This window comes from Cupressus sempervirens, chromosome 3 (genome assembly GCF_028749045.1).
Source record: "Cupressus sempervirens isolate cs-2001-9-10 chromosome 3, ASM2874904v1, whole genome shotgun sequence".
NCBI classification, from domain to species: Eukaryota; Viridiplantae; Streptophyta; class Pinopsida; order Cupressales; family Cupressaceae; genus Cupressus; species Cupressus sempervirens.
This window is the reverse complement of record NC_143120.1, coordinates 252892450-252904162: the sequence shown is the minus strand read 5'-3', so window position 1 is coordinate 252904162 and position 11713 is coordinate 252892450.

The following is an 11713-nucleotide window of genomic DNA, read 5'->3' as shown; positions in this document are numbered from 1 at the left end:
AATCTTTCAATAAACTATTACAAAATCTGGGAGCATTCGGCTTCAACCAGAAAATCCTAAACTGATAATACTTTAAACTTCAATAAACTTTAAACCTACAACTCTAACGGCTGCATACAACGGTGCCTAGAGCAATCACTGCTTCAACAGGACAAAAAACAAACAACAACAAACTCACACAATGAACAGAGGAGACACCTGCAACTGCAGGCACAAACTTCCTTCCTCTTCGTTCTCTGCTCAGCTCTGCAACTTCTCTCTGATCTGCTTGATCTGCTAACTCTGCTAATGAATGAATGAATAAACATTCTTTTTGTCACATTCCATTTTCCCCCTCTTTTCAGAATTTGAAAAAACCTCACATACCCGTATTAACTTTTCTGTCTGTTCTGGATGTCAGGGTGGTAGGTGAGCGTTTGGCTCAAGGGGCAAACGTCAACGCTGCAATAAGTTTTCCAACAAGATAGATAGATAAAATTTTGATGACCTAGTGTACGTCAATGCTGCAATAAGTTTTCCAACAAGATAGATAGATAAAATTTTGATGACCTAGTGTGTTCTGCTCGCTCCTCGTTTTTATTTGCAAATTTTGCATAATTTGTGAACTCTGCTCTGCCTTCCATTTTCCCTAACGTGTTTGAGAAATTATTGCCTAATGAGGGCAGAGAAATTCGATGCATCTGCTGTAGGAAATCGTTTATGTTGCTACCGCAGATCTTGAATTTTAATTTTCTGTCAAGGAGTTATAATTCACAACCATGGTTTTGAGTGTAGATCGAATGTTTATCACAATCGCTACTACCTTTTAATTTCATCTGTTGCATGCTGCATTTTCGACTCGATCACTGCCTTGTAGAATTCACTGCTTAATTATTTCATACACGATCACCGCCTTTTCTCCACTTAAGCTCACACTTGTCCCTTCGATGTGGCTTTTCTTTAGATATGCAATTTGATTTCTCTCTAAACTCTTGATGATGATAAAACCTTTTATAACCAATCACATTAGTTTGTTTTGATATTAATTGCTTCTATTTTCTGCTCTGACTTCCTTTGATATCTGCGTCCAATGTTTTCCGAGTGAAATGTAATGTATTGATTGATTGTTGTTCTCATTAGACTTTCTCAAACATTTGGTGTGATTGTCAGATGGAAGAAGCGAGAAGTCATTTGAAGATACCCTTCTATTTAGATGAGGCAACAACAAACTTTCGGAACAGAGAAAATAACCATTCAATTTCGCAATCCACTTTAATGATTTCGTTTAATTCATTCGCTGCTCTTAATCTGTCTTCATCGACCGATTATTCTGCCTTCGTATCACCAGTGGAGAAGTAGTCGAGCTATTAGGACACATTATTATTAAGCTCTTCTTAAATTATTCTATCTTATGCTATATTATTTATTTTTCTATTATAGATGTGGGTTTTTGATGTCTACATCATCTCTTAAGAACTCTACATCATCTCAATCTCTTGCTTGATATCTCTTCACGAAGATTTTACATGGATTCAAAACTCAAAGAACTCTGTACTACCTCATTCTCATGCTTGAACTCTCTCCATAAATCCTAGTGGACTGTGCAGAGGTTTTTGTTTGGACAAAACAAAGAAGATGCTGAACACGTTTTGGGTCATATGGAATAACAAGCACTCCTCTCTGCTCAAACGGAAATTCCTCTTTAGCCTTCTCCAGCAGCAGCCTAAACAATGGATGGTTGAGATTTATAATACTAACCACAAATCTTCTGTGGGGATGTTGTTTGTTACCAGAATATATTGGCAGATGATCCTCTAAAGCATGACAAGGGAAATTGGCTCTCCTCTAGTGGAAATTTAACACAAAATGATTCATGAATTCTGTGTAGAAACTCCCTGAATCTACACATTTTCATGGTGTAACAGTGTAAGAGAGCTCAAAAAAGCAAGTGAATATATTAGTCAATCTCCACTCACCCAACTTTGCCAAGGATTGAATTGAACTATACTTGTTGGAAATCATATATATATATATGATGTTGAATTCTTGCAATATCATTTGTGGGAGACGTGTAAAAGATTAGGAACACAGTCAGGCTCACAAGGTTATCGGACCGCCTTTGAAAATAGAACACAAAGTGGTGTTAGAAATTTGCAAATGTGGGGCGCTTTCACCCCAAGGGGATAGGAATTTTAACTAAAGTCCTCCACTAATTAATGGTACGACTAAAGTCTTGCTAAATACATGGTTGTAAGAACATTTAATTGATTGATATGTTTACTGAGCTATCTTTGCATTTTGTGTTAGATTTTTTTGAACTCATTTTATTTTAATTGCTCGCCACATTTTTATTATTGTATATTTATGTTAAAATGTGTTTAGTTATAGTTGTTTTAAATAAGATTTGTATGTCTTTAGTAAATTTTAAAGTTGGTTTCATAAGTTATTGAAAACTGAAATTGAAATATAATTTCTTCTTAAGATATAAATCAAAATATTTGAGGTGATAAATGTCTAATATTAAAAATAAATCTAAAGTGGTGTTAATTAGAATGTGGAATGACTATGTCACTTTATATGTATTAAAATTAAATCACAATTTTGAACAATTGGTAAATGTTTATTAGGAGGATTGTGCCATAAGTTTTTAATGTAAGAAAGAGATCCCTAGTTATACCTTTAGATCCACCAATAATTTGAATGAAATATTAATTTTGTCTTGTAAATAGGTGTGGCTAGTATCAAATCTAGAATCATCAAGTAATCAACAATGTATAAGTTGTTAGAAAATATGAAGGAAATCGAAAGACATGGTATGATATAAAATAAACATGCTAGAGTTCCAATGGGTCACAACAAGAATTCATAGATCAATTTAGAGCAATGACATAAATCTCCACAATGACCACAACAAGATTTCAGGTTGACTCAAGAGAAGAATTGAATTTGTGATATCAATATAGGATCTAAATCAACAAAATCAAACACCCAAATTTAAAGATTAGGAATGCACTTTCAAACAAAATGTGATACATACATAAAATCTAAAATTTAGAATTTAGACACTTTTTTAAGATTCAAAGTTTATTATATACTTGAAAAATATTTTTTTTTAATTTTTAACAAATTGAAAAATTTTTAAAATATTTTTAATAAAGGATTAAAATTTAAAATAATAATAATAATCAAGAAAAAGAATTACATATAATAACACATTGAATTTTTAAAAATAGAAAATATTAGAACTGAAGATTATGGTATTGGATTGGGCAATCTGCAAATCTATACTTCTAGCTCGTACGGCATTGTTGGCTTGCCCCATTGCATGTGTTTGTTGTCATGTCTTTTTTGCTTTCTTTTTTGGTTTTGCATGTTTTATTGTGTGCTTTAACCCATGTTTTATTTCCTCTCCGTGTGTCCTGCTCTAGTTTTCATGGGGTTTTTTGTCTGGTTTCTTGGTGGTAGTTTGTGTAGGTCTCTCGGCCCCAACTTTAGCTTATGTTTGTGACAAGGGCTGATGGAAGGAAATGATGTGGCCACAACAAGTGAACCACCAAGAGATCCTATTGGAGAAAATGATGAAAAATTGAGGGATGCTAATGGTTCAAGTAATGATAAGCCAAACATCTCTGGTAATGATGGAAAGGAAAGAGTTTGTGATGGTATCATGGATAATGGTGGCTCTAAGAATAGGTGTGAGAAGTCTTCGTATAAGGCAATTCTTACGGAGAACTCAATGCCAATATGCCCTGAAACGACTTGCTTCAAGAGTAGGTTTGAAAGGATTCTAGTTGTGGAGTGCTCAAATGGAAATGGGTGAACCGCAACCCATGGAGATAGATAGGATGCAAACACTGATGGTGGAGTTGAGTAAGAACATTAAAAAGGAAATGGTAGGAGCCACTTTGATGGTTTGAAATCCCTAACCTTATCTCCCAATGATGATATGGTTAAGAGAAAAGTAGAGTAGGTTAAGAGACATTGCTATATTCTTTGTTTGTTTAGATGTTAATGCTTTGCCTTTGCATAAGTTTCTTGATGATGGGTTAAACGCTATGTGGGGAAAAAAAATTGGATTACATGTTAATTTCTGTAGAATGATTCAAAAAGGGTTTTTTATTATTTTTTAAAAAATCCATTATATGCAGGAAGAATATTAAAGAAGAGTTTTTGGAATGTAGGGCATTCTTTATTTAGAGCCTATCCTTGGTCTGCTAATGGTAATTTTGATGAAGTTATTAAAAAATCCACACCAAATTGAGTGGAAATTAGAAATCTTCATTCTAAATTTTGGCTTTTTATAACACATATTTTGAAGCCCCTCGAGTCAGTTTTGCAAATAGAAGAGACAACGGTTACTCTTTCGCATTTAAATGTGTGTGTTCTTGTGGCTCTCGACCCAGTGGTGATTTTTCTTAATGTTATTTCCTTAAACTTCAAAGGAGAATGTTATTCTTGGGAAGTATATTTGTTGGGTAATTAACATGCTTGTTTTCATTGTAAGCTTAATGGGCACTTTAAGAAAAATTGTCTAACCCATAATTTGCATTTTGATAAAGCTAAGATGAAAGTAGATAATACCAAGGAATTTATTCCAGAGAAGGTCAATGCTGTTGAAGTTTCAGATAAGAATGATATTCCCTCTAGTCCAAAAGGAAAGGTGGATGGTGGTATGTCCAACTAGTCCATGTTGACCAAAAGCCTATCTAAAGCTGATTCCTTGGAGTGCGGAGGATTTGTCTCTTTAGATAATCCTTTGTATGATAAAGAGTTTGAGGTGATCCCAGTTGGTCAAGTCAGACAGATTCCTAGTGAGTCTTGTCTCGTGGCCCAAACTATATTAACTAATGAAGTGGTTGTGGCTAGAAGTGATGAGATCCCCACCAAATTGAATGCTCAGCAGCTTGCTCTCAAATCCATTAATGAGAAGGCTTAGGATCTTAATAATAGGGGTGGTATACTTCAAGAGATATGTACTCCCCCACTTGTGATCCAAAAGACTCTTGATGCAAAGGTAGGGGGCAGTTTACTGAGGTTGTGAAAAAGAAAAGGAAAACATATGAGAAGAGATCAATTTCGGGGAATGCTAGTGGCAAGAATGTCATCCCGAACTGTTTTAATATATTTAACAAGGTTCCTAAGACTCCTTCTATGCATCCCCCTTTATGATGTTAAATATTCATAGTTGGAATGTTAGAGGTTTGGAAATGATTGATAGGAAGTATATTGTTAGGAGGTGGTGTAATAAGTTAAAAGATAAAGATATTATTTGTTTGCAAGAAATAAAAGTGGTCAATTTTCAAGCATCCTTTATTAATAAATTCTTATGGGATGAAGCTATCGGGTTTCATTTTGAACATGAAAAAGGCAAAGGGGGAGTGGCATTGTTAGTAGGACCCAAGTGGGCAAACTCTATTCTACAGCATGGATGCTCAAAATGTCAAAGGGCACTTTGGGTCACTCTTAAAGTTGGGGAGGACACTATTGGGATATGTAATATCTATGCCCCTAATGATTATAAGGATAGAATTGAGTTATGGGAGTGGTGCTCTTCTAACTTACCGAAAGCATCCTAGATTTTTGTTGGTGATTTTAACATGATAGAAGACGGTTGTGATAAAAAAGGAGGATTGAAGCATCAATGGAAAGGTAATGAACATTTTTTTTGGTGTAAATTTAGAAGATGTTTTAATTTGTTTGATCCACTAGAAAATAATAGGGAAAACTTTAATGATATTTGGTTCACCTGGTGTAATAATCAAGGGGGGCAGAATAGAGTATATTGTAGATTGGACAGATTTTATTGTGATGCTTCTTTTTTTTCATTCCATTCTGAAAAGGGTCATTCTCCTATTACTGTGTCTCCTACTACAATGTCAGATCACTCTCCTATTTTTGTAAAGTTGTTGATTAATAAGGGTGATGATGTTAATAAAGATAGCAATGGAATGAAAAGTTTCAAGTTAAATACATTGTTGCTAAAGGATCTTGATAGTAAAGAGGCTATTAGAATGGTGACTTTTTAATCTAAATTTTGCAATTAGTTTGTTAGGCCTATCAAGCAGTGGTGCCATTTAGTTGCATCTTGGAAAAAGATTTATCATATCATTGGGAAAAAAGTTTCCAAAGATAAACATGATGAGGAGAATGATCTTCAATGCAATCTTACTAAGGCTAAATTTGATCTTCAACATTGTCCAAAGGACCCTATGCTATTGAATAAGTTGATTTCCATCAAACATAAACTTGGATTTCTTCAAAGATATAAGATCCAAGGGCAAAGGATTAGGGAAAGAATGAATTGGCTTAGAGATGGTGATATACGGTCTAAATATTTTTTGAACATTATTAGGGCTAAACACAAGGCAGAAAAGATTGAGAATATTCAGATTGAAGGTGGTAAAACTAATGACCCAAAAGGTATTAAGGATGTTTTTTATAGCTTCTACTCTAAATTACTTTCTTTAGAATTTGATCATGATCAGCATGTGCAACTAAGTGATTATCTGAAGATGATCCCTAAGAAGGTTTTTGATAGTGAAAATGATAAGCTAAGTAGAAAGATAACTATAGAAGAGATTCAAAAGGCTATCAAGGCCATGGCTAATGACAAATCTCCAAGTATGGGTGGTCTGCCTGCTGAATTCTATAAGGATAATATAGATTGGATTGGGGAAGAACTTCTATTCTATAATAATGCTTTTGATAATGGTTCCTTGGGTAGCAATGTGAATAGACGAATCATTAAACTACTCCCCAAAGTGGGAGATAGATTGCTAGTCAAGAATTGGAAATCCATCACACTTCTCAACTTGTCTTATAAAATTATTGCTAAATTGTTAGCTAGAAGAATTGCAGACATTACTAAGAACATTGTTTTAGTCACTCAAACAAGTTTTATCAAAGGCAGATATATCTTGGAGAATCTTACCACCAGTTGGGAAGCTATGAATTGGGTCAAGGATAGTAGGCAGGATGTGGCTATGATTCTCCTTAATTTTGAGAAGGCTTATGATAGGGTGGAGTAGCCTTTTGTGCGTGGCATGTTGAAAGCTTTTGGATTTCCATATTATTTTTGCAAATGGATTGAAATTCTATTTAAAGATGCCTCCACAGTTATTGAGGGAAATGGTGAATTTTCTGAACCTATTATGCTACAGAGATCTATAAGGCAAGGTTGCCCTATTGCACCCTCCCTTTTCTATTATTATTATTGATGCTCTATTCTATATTCTGAGGGATGCATCTTTAGGACATCCTATTAAAGGCATCACCCTCCCTAATAAAGATGAATGAATAAATGCTCAATTTGCAGATGATACTTCTCTTTTTTGGATCTTTCTGAAGAGAATTTTCTATGGCTCTTCATAGGCTTAATTTTTTCTGCTTTGTTTCTGGAGCCAAAGTGGCCACCCATAAGTCTTTTGTTATGGGGTGGAAGGAAGCTCCTCCTATTTGGTTATCTAAGATGGGGTAGAATTGGAATGGACCTAAAACTATTACTAGGTATCTAGGTATACCTTTTTCCCTAGATCCTTTGTTTGCAGACATGTGGGAATGGATATTTAATAAGATTAATGATAAATATTTGAGATGGCAGACTCGCTTCCTTTTATTGGCCGGGAGGGTTCAAGTGGTTCAGAAGGTCCTTTCTTCTCATCATATCTTCTTTGCTTCAACCTGGTTGTTTACTAAGACTCAATTTGGGATGCTTGAAAGGATCCTCAAAGATTTCTTATGTTCAAATGACTTGGGGATCAAAGAGAGACATTGTGTTAAGTGGGATTGGTGTTGTCTACCCAAACAATTGGGGGTTTATGGATTAAGGAAATTAAAACCCAAGGCATTGCTCTTGCAGCTAAGTGGATATACAAAGCTTTTTGGGGCCATGAACCTTGGAAAGTTCTGGTGAGATATAATGTTGAAAGGTCATTAATTAAAAAAGGTAACCAGTGGGATAAAATTCCTTTTTGGGATATTATTATGGGAATTTTAAGATGAAAGTGTTTGGATCTAAAGTATTCTCCTCTCTATGGTCTACATGGACACAAGTGAGGGAGATTATATCTTGTAGGTATGCCACTGGGGGTCCTCCTAAATACATTCTTACTAACAAGTCAATCTGGTGAGGATTATATGTGAATAATAAGCCTCTTGCTCTAACTCAGAGTTGTTTGGCAAAAAAAAGAAATGAGAAAGGTATTTGATGGTTAATGATAGGATTGGGTCATGTGATGAGATTTCCAAGAAGTTTGACATCCCAAACTCTCAAAGGAAGAAATATACTCTTCTGATCAAAGCTTTATGCAATGAGAAAGGTGAGAAGTTTATGGACAGTAATTCTTTTATTAGAAATACAAAATGGAATGATAGTACTAGTATTGGCAATACATTTATTAAGAAAATTTATGATACGTTTAAAAAAGATCAATCTGTGATACAATATATAGTTAATTGTTGGGATCTGAATTATCCTTTTTCAAATTGGCACTTTTTCTTTGACTACTTTTGGAAGGATCCATGTGAGCCTAAGGTTATTCATTTTAGATGATTGTTATTGCTTAAGAAACTTGCTATAGGGTCAGTTTTGTCATCCATTAAAGTTGAGCCTGTGATTTGCAATTTATGCAATAAACCCAAGAGCTTTAAGCATGTTTTCTTTGAATGTATTTTTGCCTCTAAAGTTTGGACCACTTTTTTTGGTTATCCTATTGATTGGAATAAGAACAATGGTTTTTCGTGGTGTGAAATTTTGGCTGGTTATGTGAGATCTTTTGATTTATCTCTTAATAGATTTTGGTTTGCTCTTACTAGTGAAGTGTTGTGGTTTCTTTGGACGAAAAGTAACAAGGAGGTTTTTTAGAATGTGAGAAGGGCCCCTACTGATTTTAATCTTAAACTCGCACAGTTTTACATCATTTCACAGGTTTCTCTTTCTTTGGAGATTACAAAGCCCAGATTCATGAAGCTGATGCATGATGGGATGCTGATGGTTTACAAAGATGAAGTTAAAGCTGCTCAATACATTGAAAGATATCAAAGTTTTCTTACCCAGACAGAAACTGAAGATTTGAGCAAACTCATCGAAAAATGTCATCTAGATGATGATAAGGAGTCAACTACAAGTGTTGAAAATTATTCAGCACATATTTATGAAACTGATTTGCCAAACTTGAATCCTCGAATGTATTAATTTCTAGTATATATACTGTCTTCTTAGATGTAGTGGTATATCATATATGGGCCTGGTTGTTCATATTAGAAACTATATGTAAAAACATTTAGCTGGGTAACTCCTCCCTCTAATTTTGTATTAGTTTCGAGGGTTGGCTGTTTGTCAAAGTGACAAAGTTTATTGGGTGTTGTTTAAACTTTTTTAATATTTTAAAAAAAAGAAAATATTAAGTTAATCTGATGCAAACAAATACATACATAAATACATCTATGGTAAGAAATAGTTGTGAATTAATTGACTATATGAGTCAAAAACATTCAAAACATAGAAAAGTCTGCATAAAACCAAAACCATCAATATAGCATACTTAAATCCTACGAAACCGAAACTATAAAATCGAACTGAATCATTTGCCTTCTCAGCCATACTACTTTTAAGAGTCCCCTTCGTCCGAAAGATCATTTTCAATGTGATATTTTTGACAAATTTCTTCTGCATCTTTACAGCTAAAAATACCATCGGCCAGAGTTTGACATGTTAACTCGATAAGATCTTTTATATTCAGATATTGAGCAGCCTGCGCATGGAATATATTCAGTCATTAATCTTAAATGAATTATAGAGTTATTTGGTTAAAATAACTTTACCTGTTATTCACTAATATTTAATTAGAAATTGAAGAGATAAAAATTGAAACATTTTTATTGTTTGAAATTAGCGAAGGGAAGAAAAATACCATTGACAATTTAATCAGAATATCCAGATCTACTAATACAAGTTCTTTATCCCATTTCTGTACATCTTCAGCCGATATGCCCGAATCAGACTTTTTGCTTGGGTGTGATATTCGCAGAATTTGATAACCATGGTCAAACTGTGAGCAGAAACATTTGCTAGAGGAATGGTCGGGCGAGGTTGTGTATTTATATCCCCTGCGAGTCGAATGAGTTGTTTTAGGGTTTGTGACTCCATCGCCACAGTAAAATCTACTTCAAACGTTTGATTGTCTGAGCTCATCAAACTCACTTTGCCTTCCATCGATGTTGAAAATTATAAATAAAAGTCAAACTAAATTGAGAGGATAGCAAATCCAATGTAAACAGCAGACGAATTTGTAAGATGAAAAGGTGATATGATGATATTGGTAGGCAGGAGCATTTGTAATATATACAAAGAGAGAGAGGCTTCAAATTGGGTTTTACCGGCCGACATGCAGCTTCATATGTGCCTCAAACTACTGCCTGTAGATCTCCAAGTCCCTCAAATATTTGATAACAGCTAGCTTAGTGTATTTTTTATCTATAACATTTCAAATTTCTCATGGACATCTTTTCTAAATTGGTTTTTAGTTATTAAAAATATATAATGGATAATGTTTTTTAAAAATAAAATTAAATAGAAATAAAGGATTATTACGAACGAATCTTTAAGGAAAGGGGCACAGAAGTGAAGCTCTGCAATGTGTATAAATAGGTCTTTAATTTTAAAAAAATACAATGATATATTTTTAAGATAGAAATTATCACATTCTTTCACATTTTCATAATTTTCCGATGATTAGTCCTTTAAAATAATAATAAGATACATATTTAAATATGGGAGTGTTTTGTTTAACGTTCTCATATTTTAATTTTTTGTACTTAAAAATTGGAGAAGAAAACTTCCAGTCTTATCTGGAACTGTGGTCTTTATTATTACATTATTAAAAGGGGCATACCCCAGTTACCAACTTTTTTATTTTTATTTTTAAATATAGTATAAATGACTAGATTCCTTCTCTGAATTATGCAAGCTCCAATGATCTCTATAATGATTATTTGTACTATTCACTATCTGGGATGAGAGTGACAAATTTGACCAAATCTTTATATACTTTATAGATGACTTTTCTTTTGCTATTCTGGATGAAGTGGTTACACCTTGCTAACCTACTGATTAGTGTTGTAACTCAAAATGAACATTAGTACTATTAGTTAAAAACATCAATTTAGATATCCCTAAATTCTTGGCTAGAAATCCCTATGTTTCTTTCATTTAACATTATGGAAAAGATTACTGATCAGTAGTACATTTTGTGAATGATCTCACTTAAACTCTAACATAATATCCACCTGTGTTATAAACTTGAGCCTAACAGTCTTTAGATTAGTTTAAAATCTTTGTCAGTTATTCTGAATCCCTCTTAAAATTGTCTTTTATTTAGAAGCCTTATACTTAAATCTAAGACTTACTAAAACTACAGCTTCAACCTGATGATCAATAGTTCCCAATTAGAGAATAGCAACCTTGACCTTACATGTCAACTTAATGTCAGATCAATTAGCATATTATGAATTTGTTCACTTTAGAATTGAGTCTGTAGACCTTCCTATACATAACAAAGTATGCTTACACTAGATTCTGATTACCAATTACCCCTTCTTAATTGGTTTAAATCAAAAAAAACTACTCAATGTTGATCCCAATATTAGTATAAATCATGATAGTCTATCGCATTCTGGTATCAAGAACTCTATCACATCTAAACAATTAACCGAAAGAAAGCACGACCTGATTTTA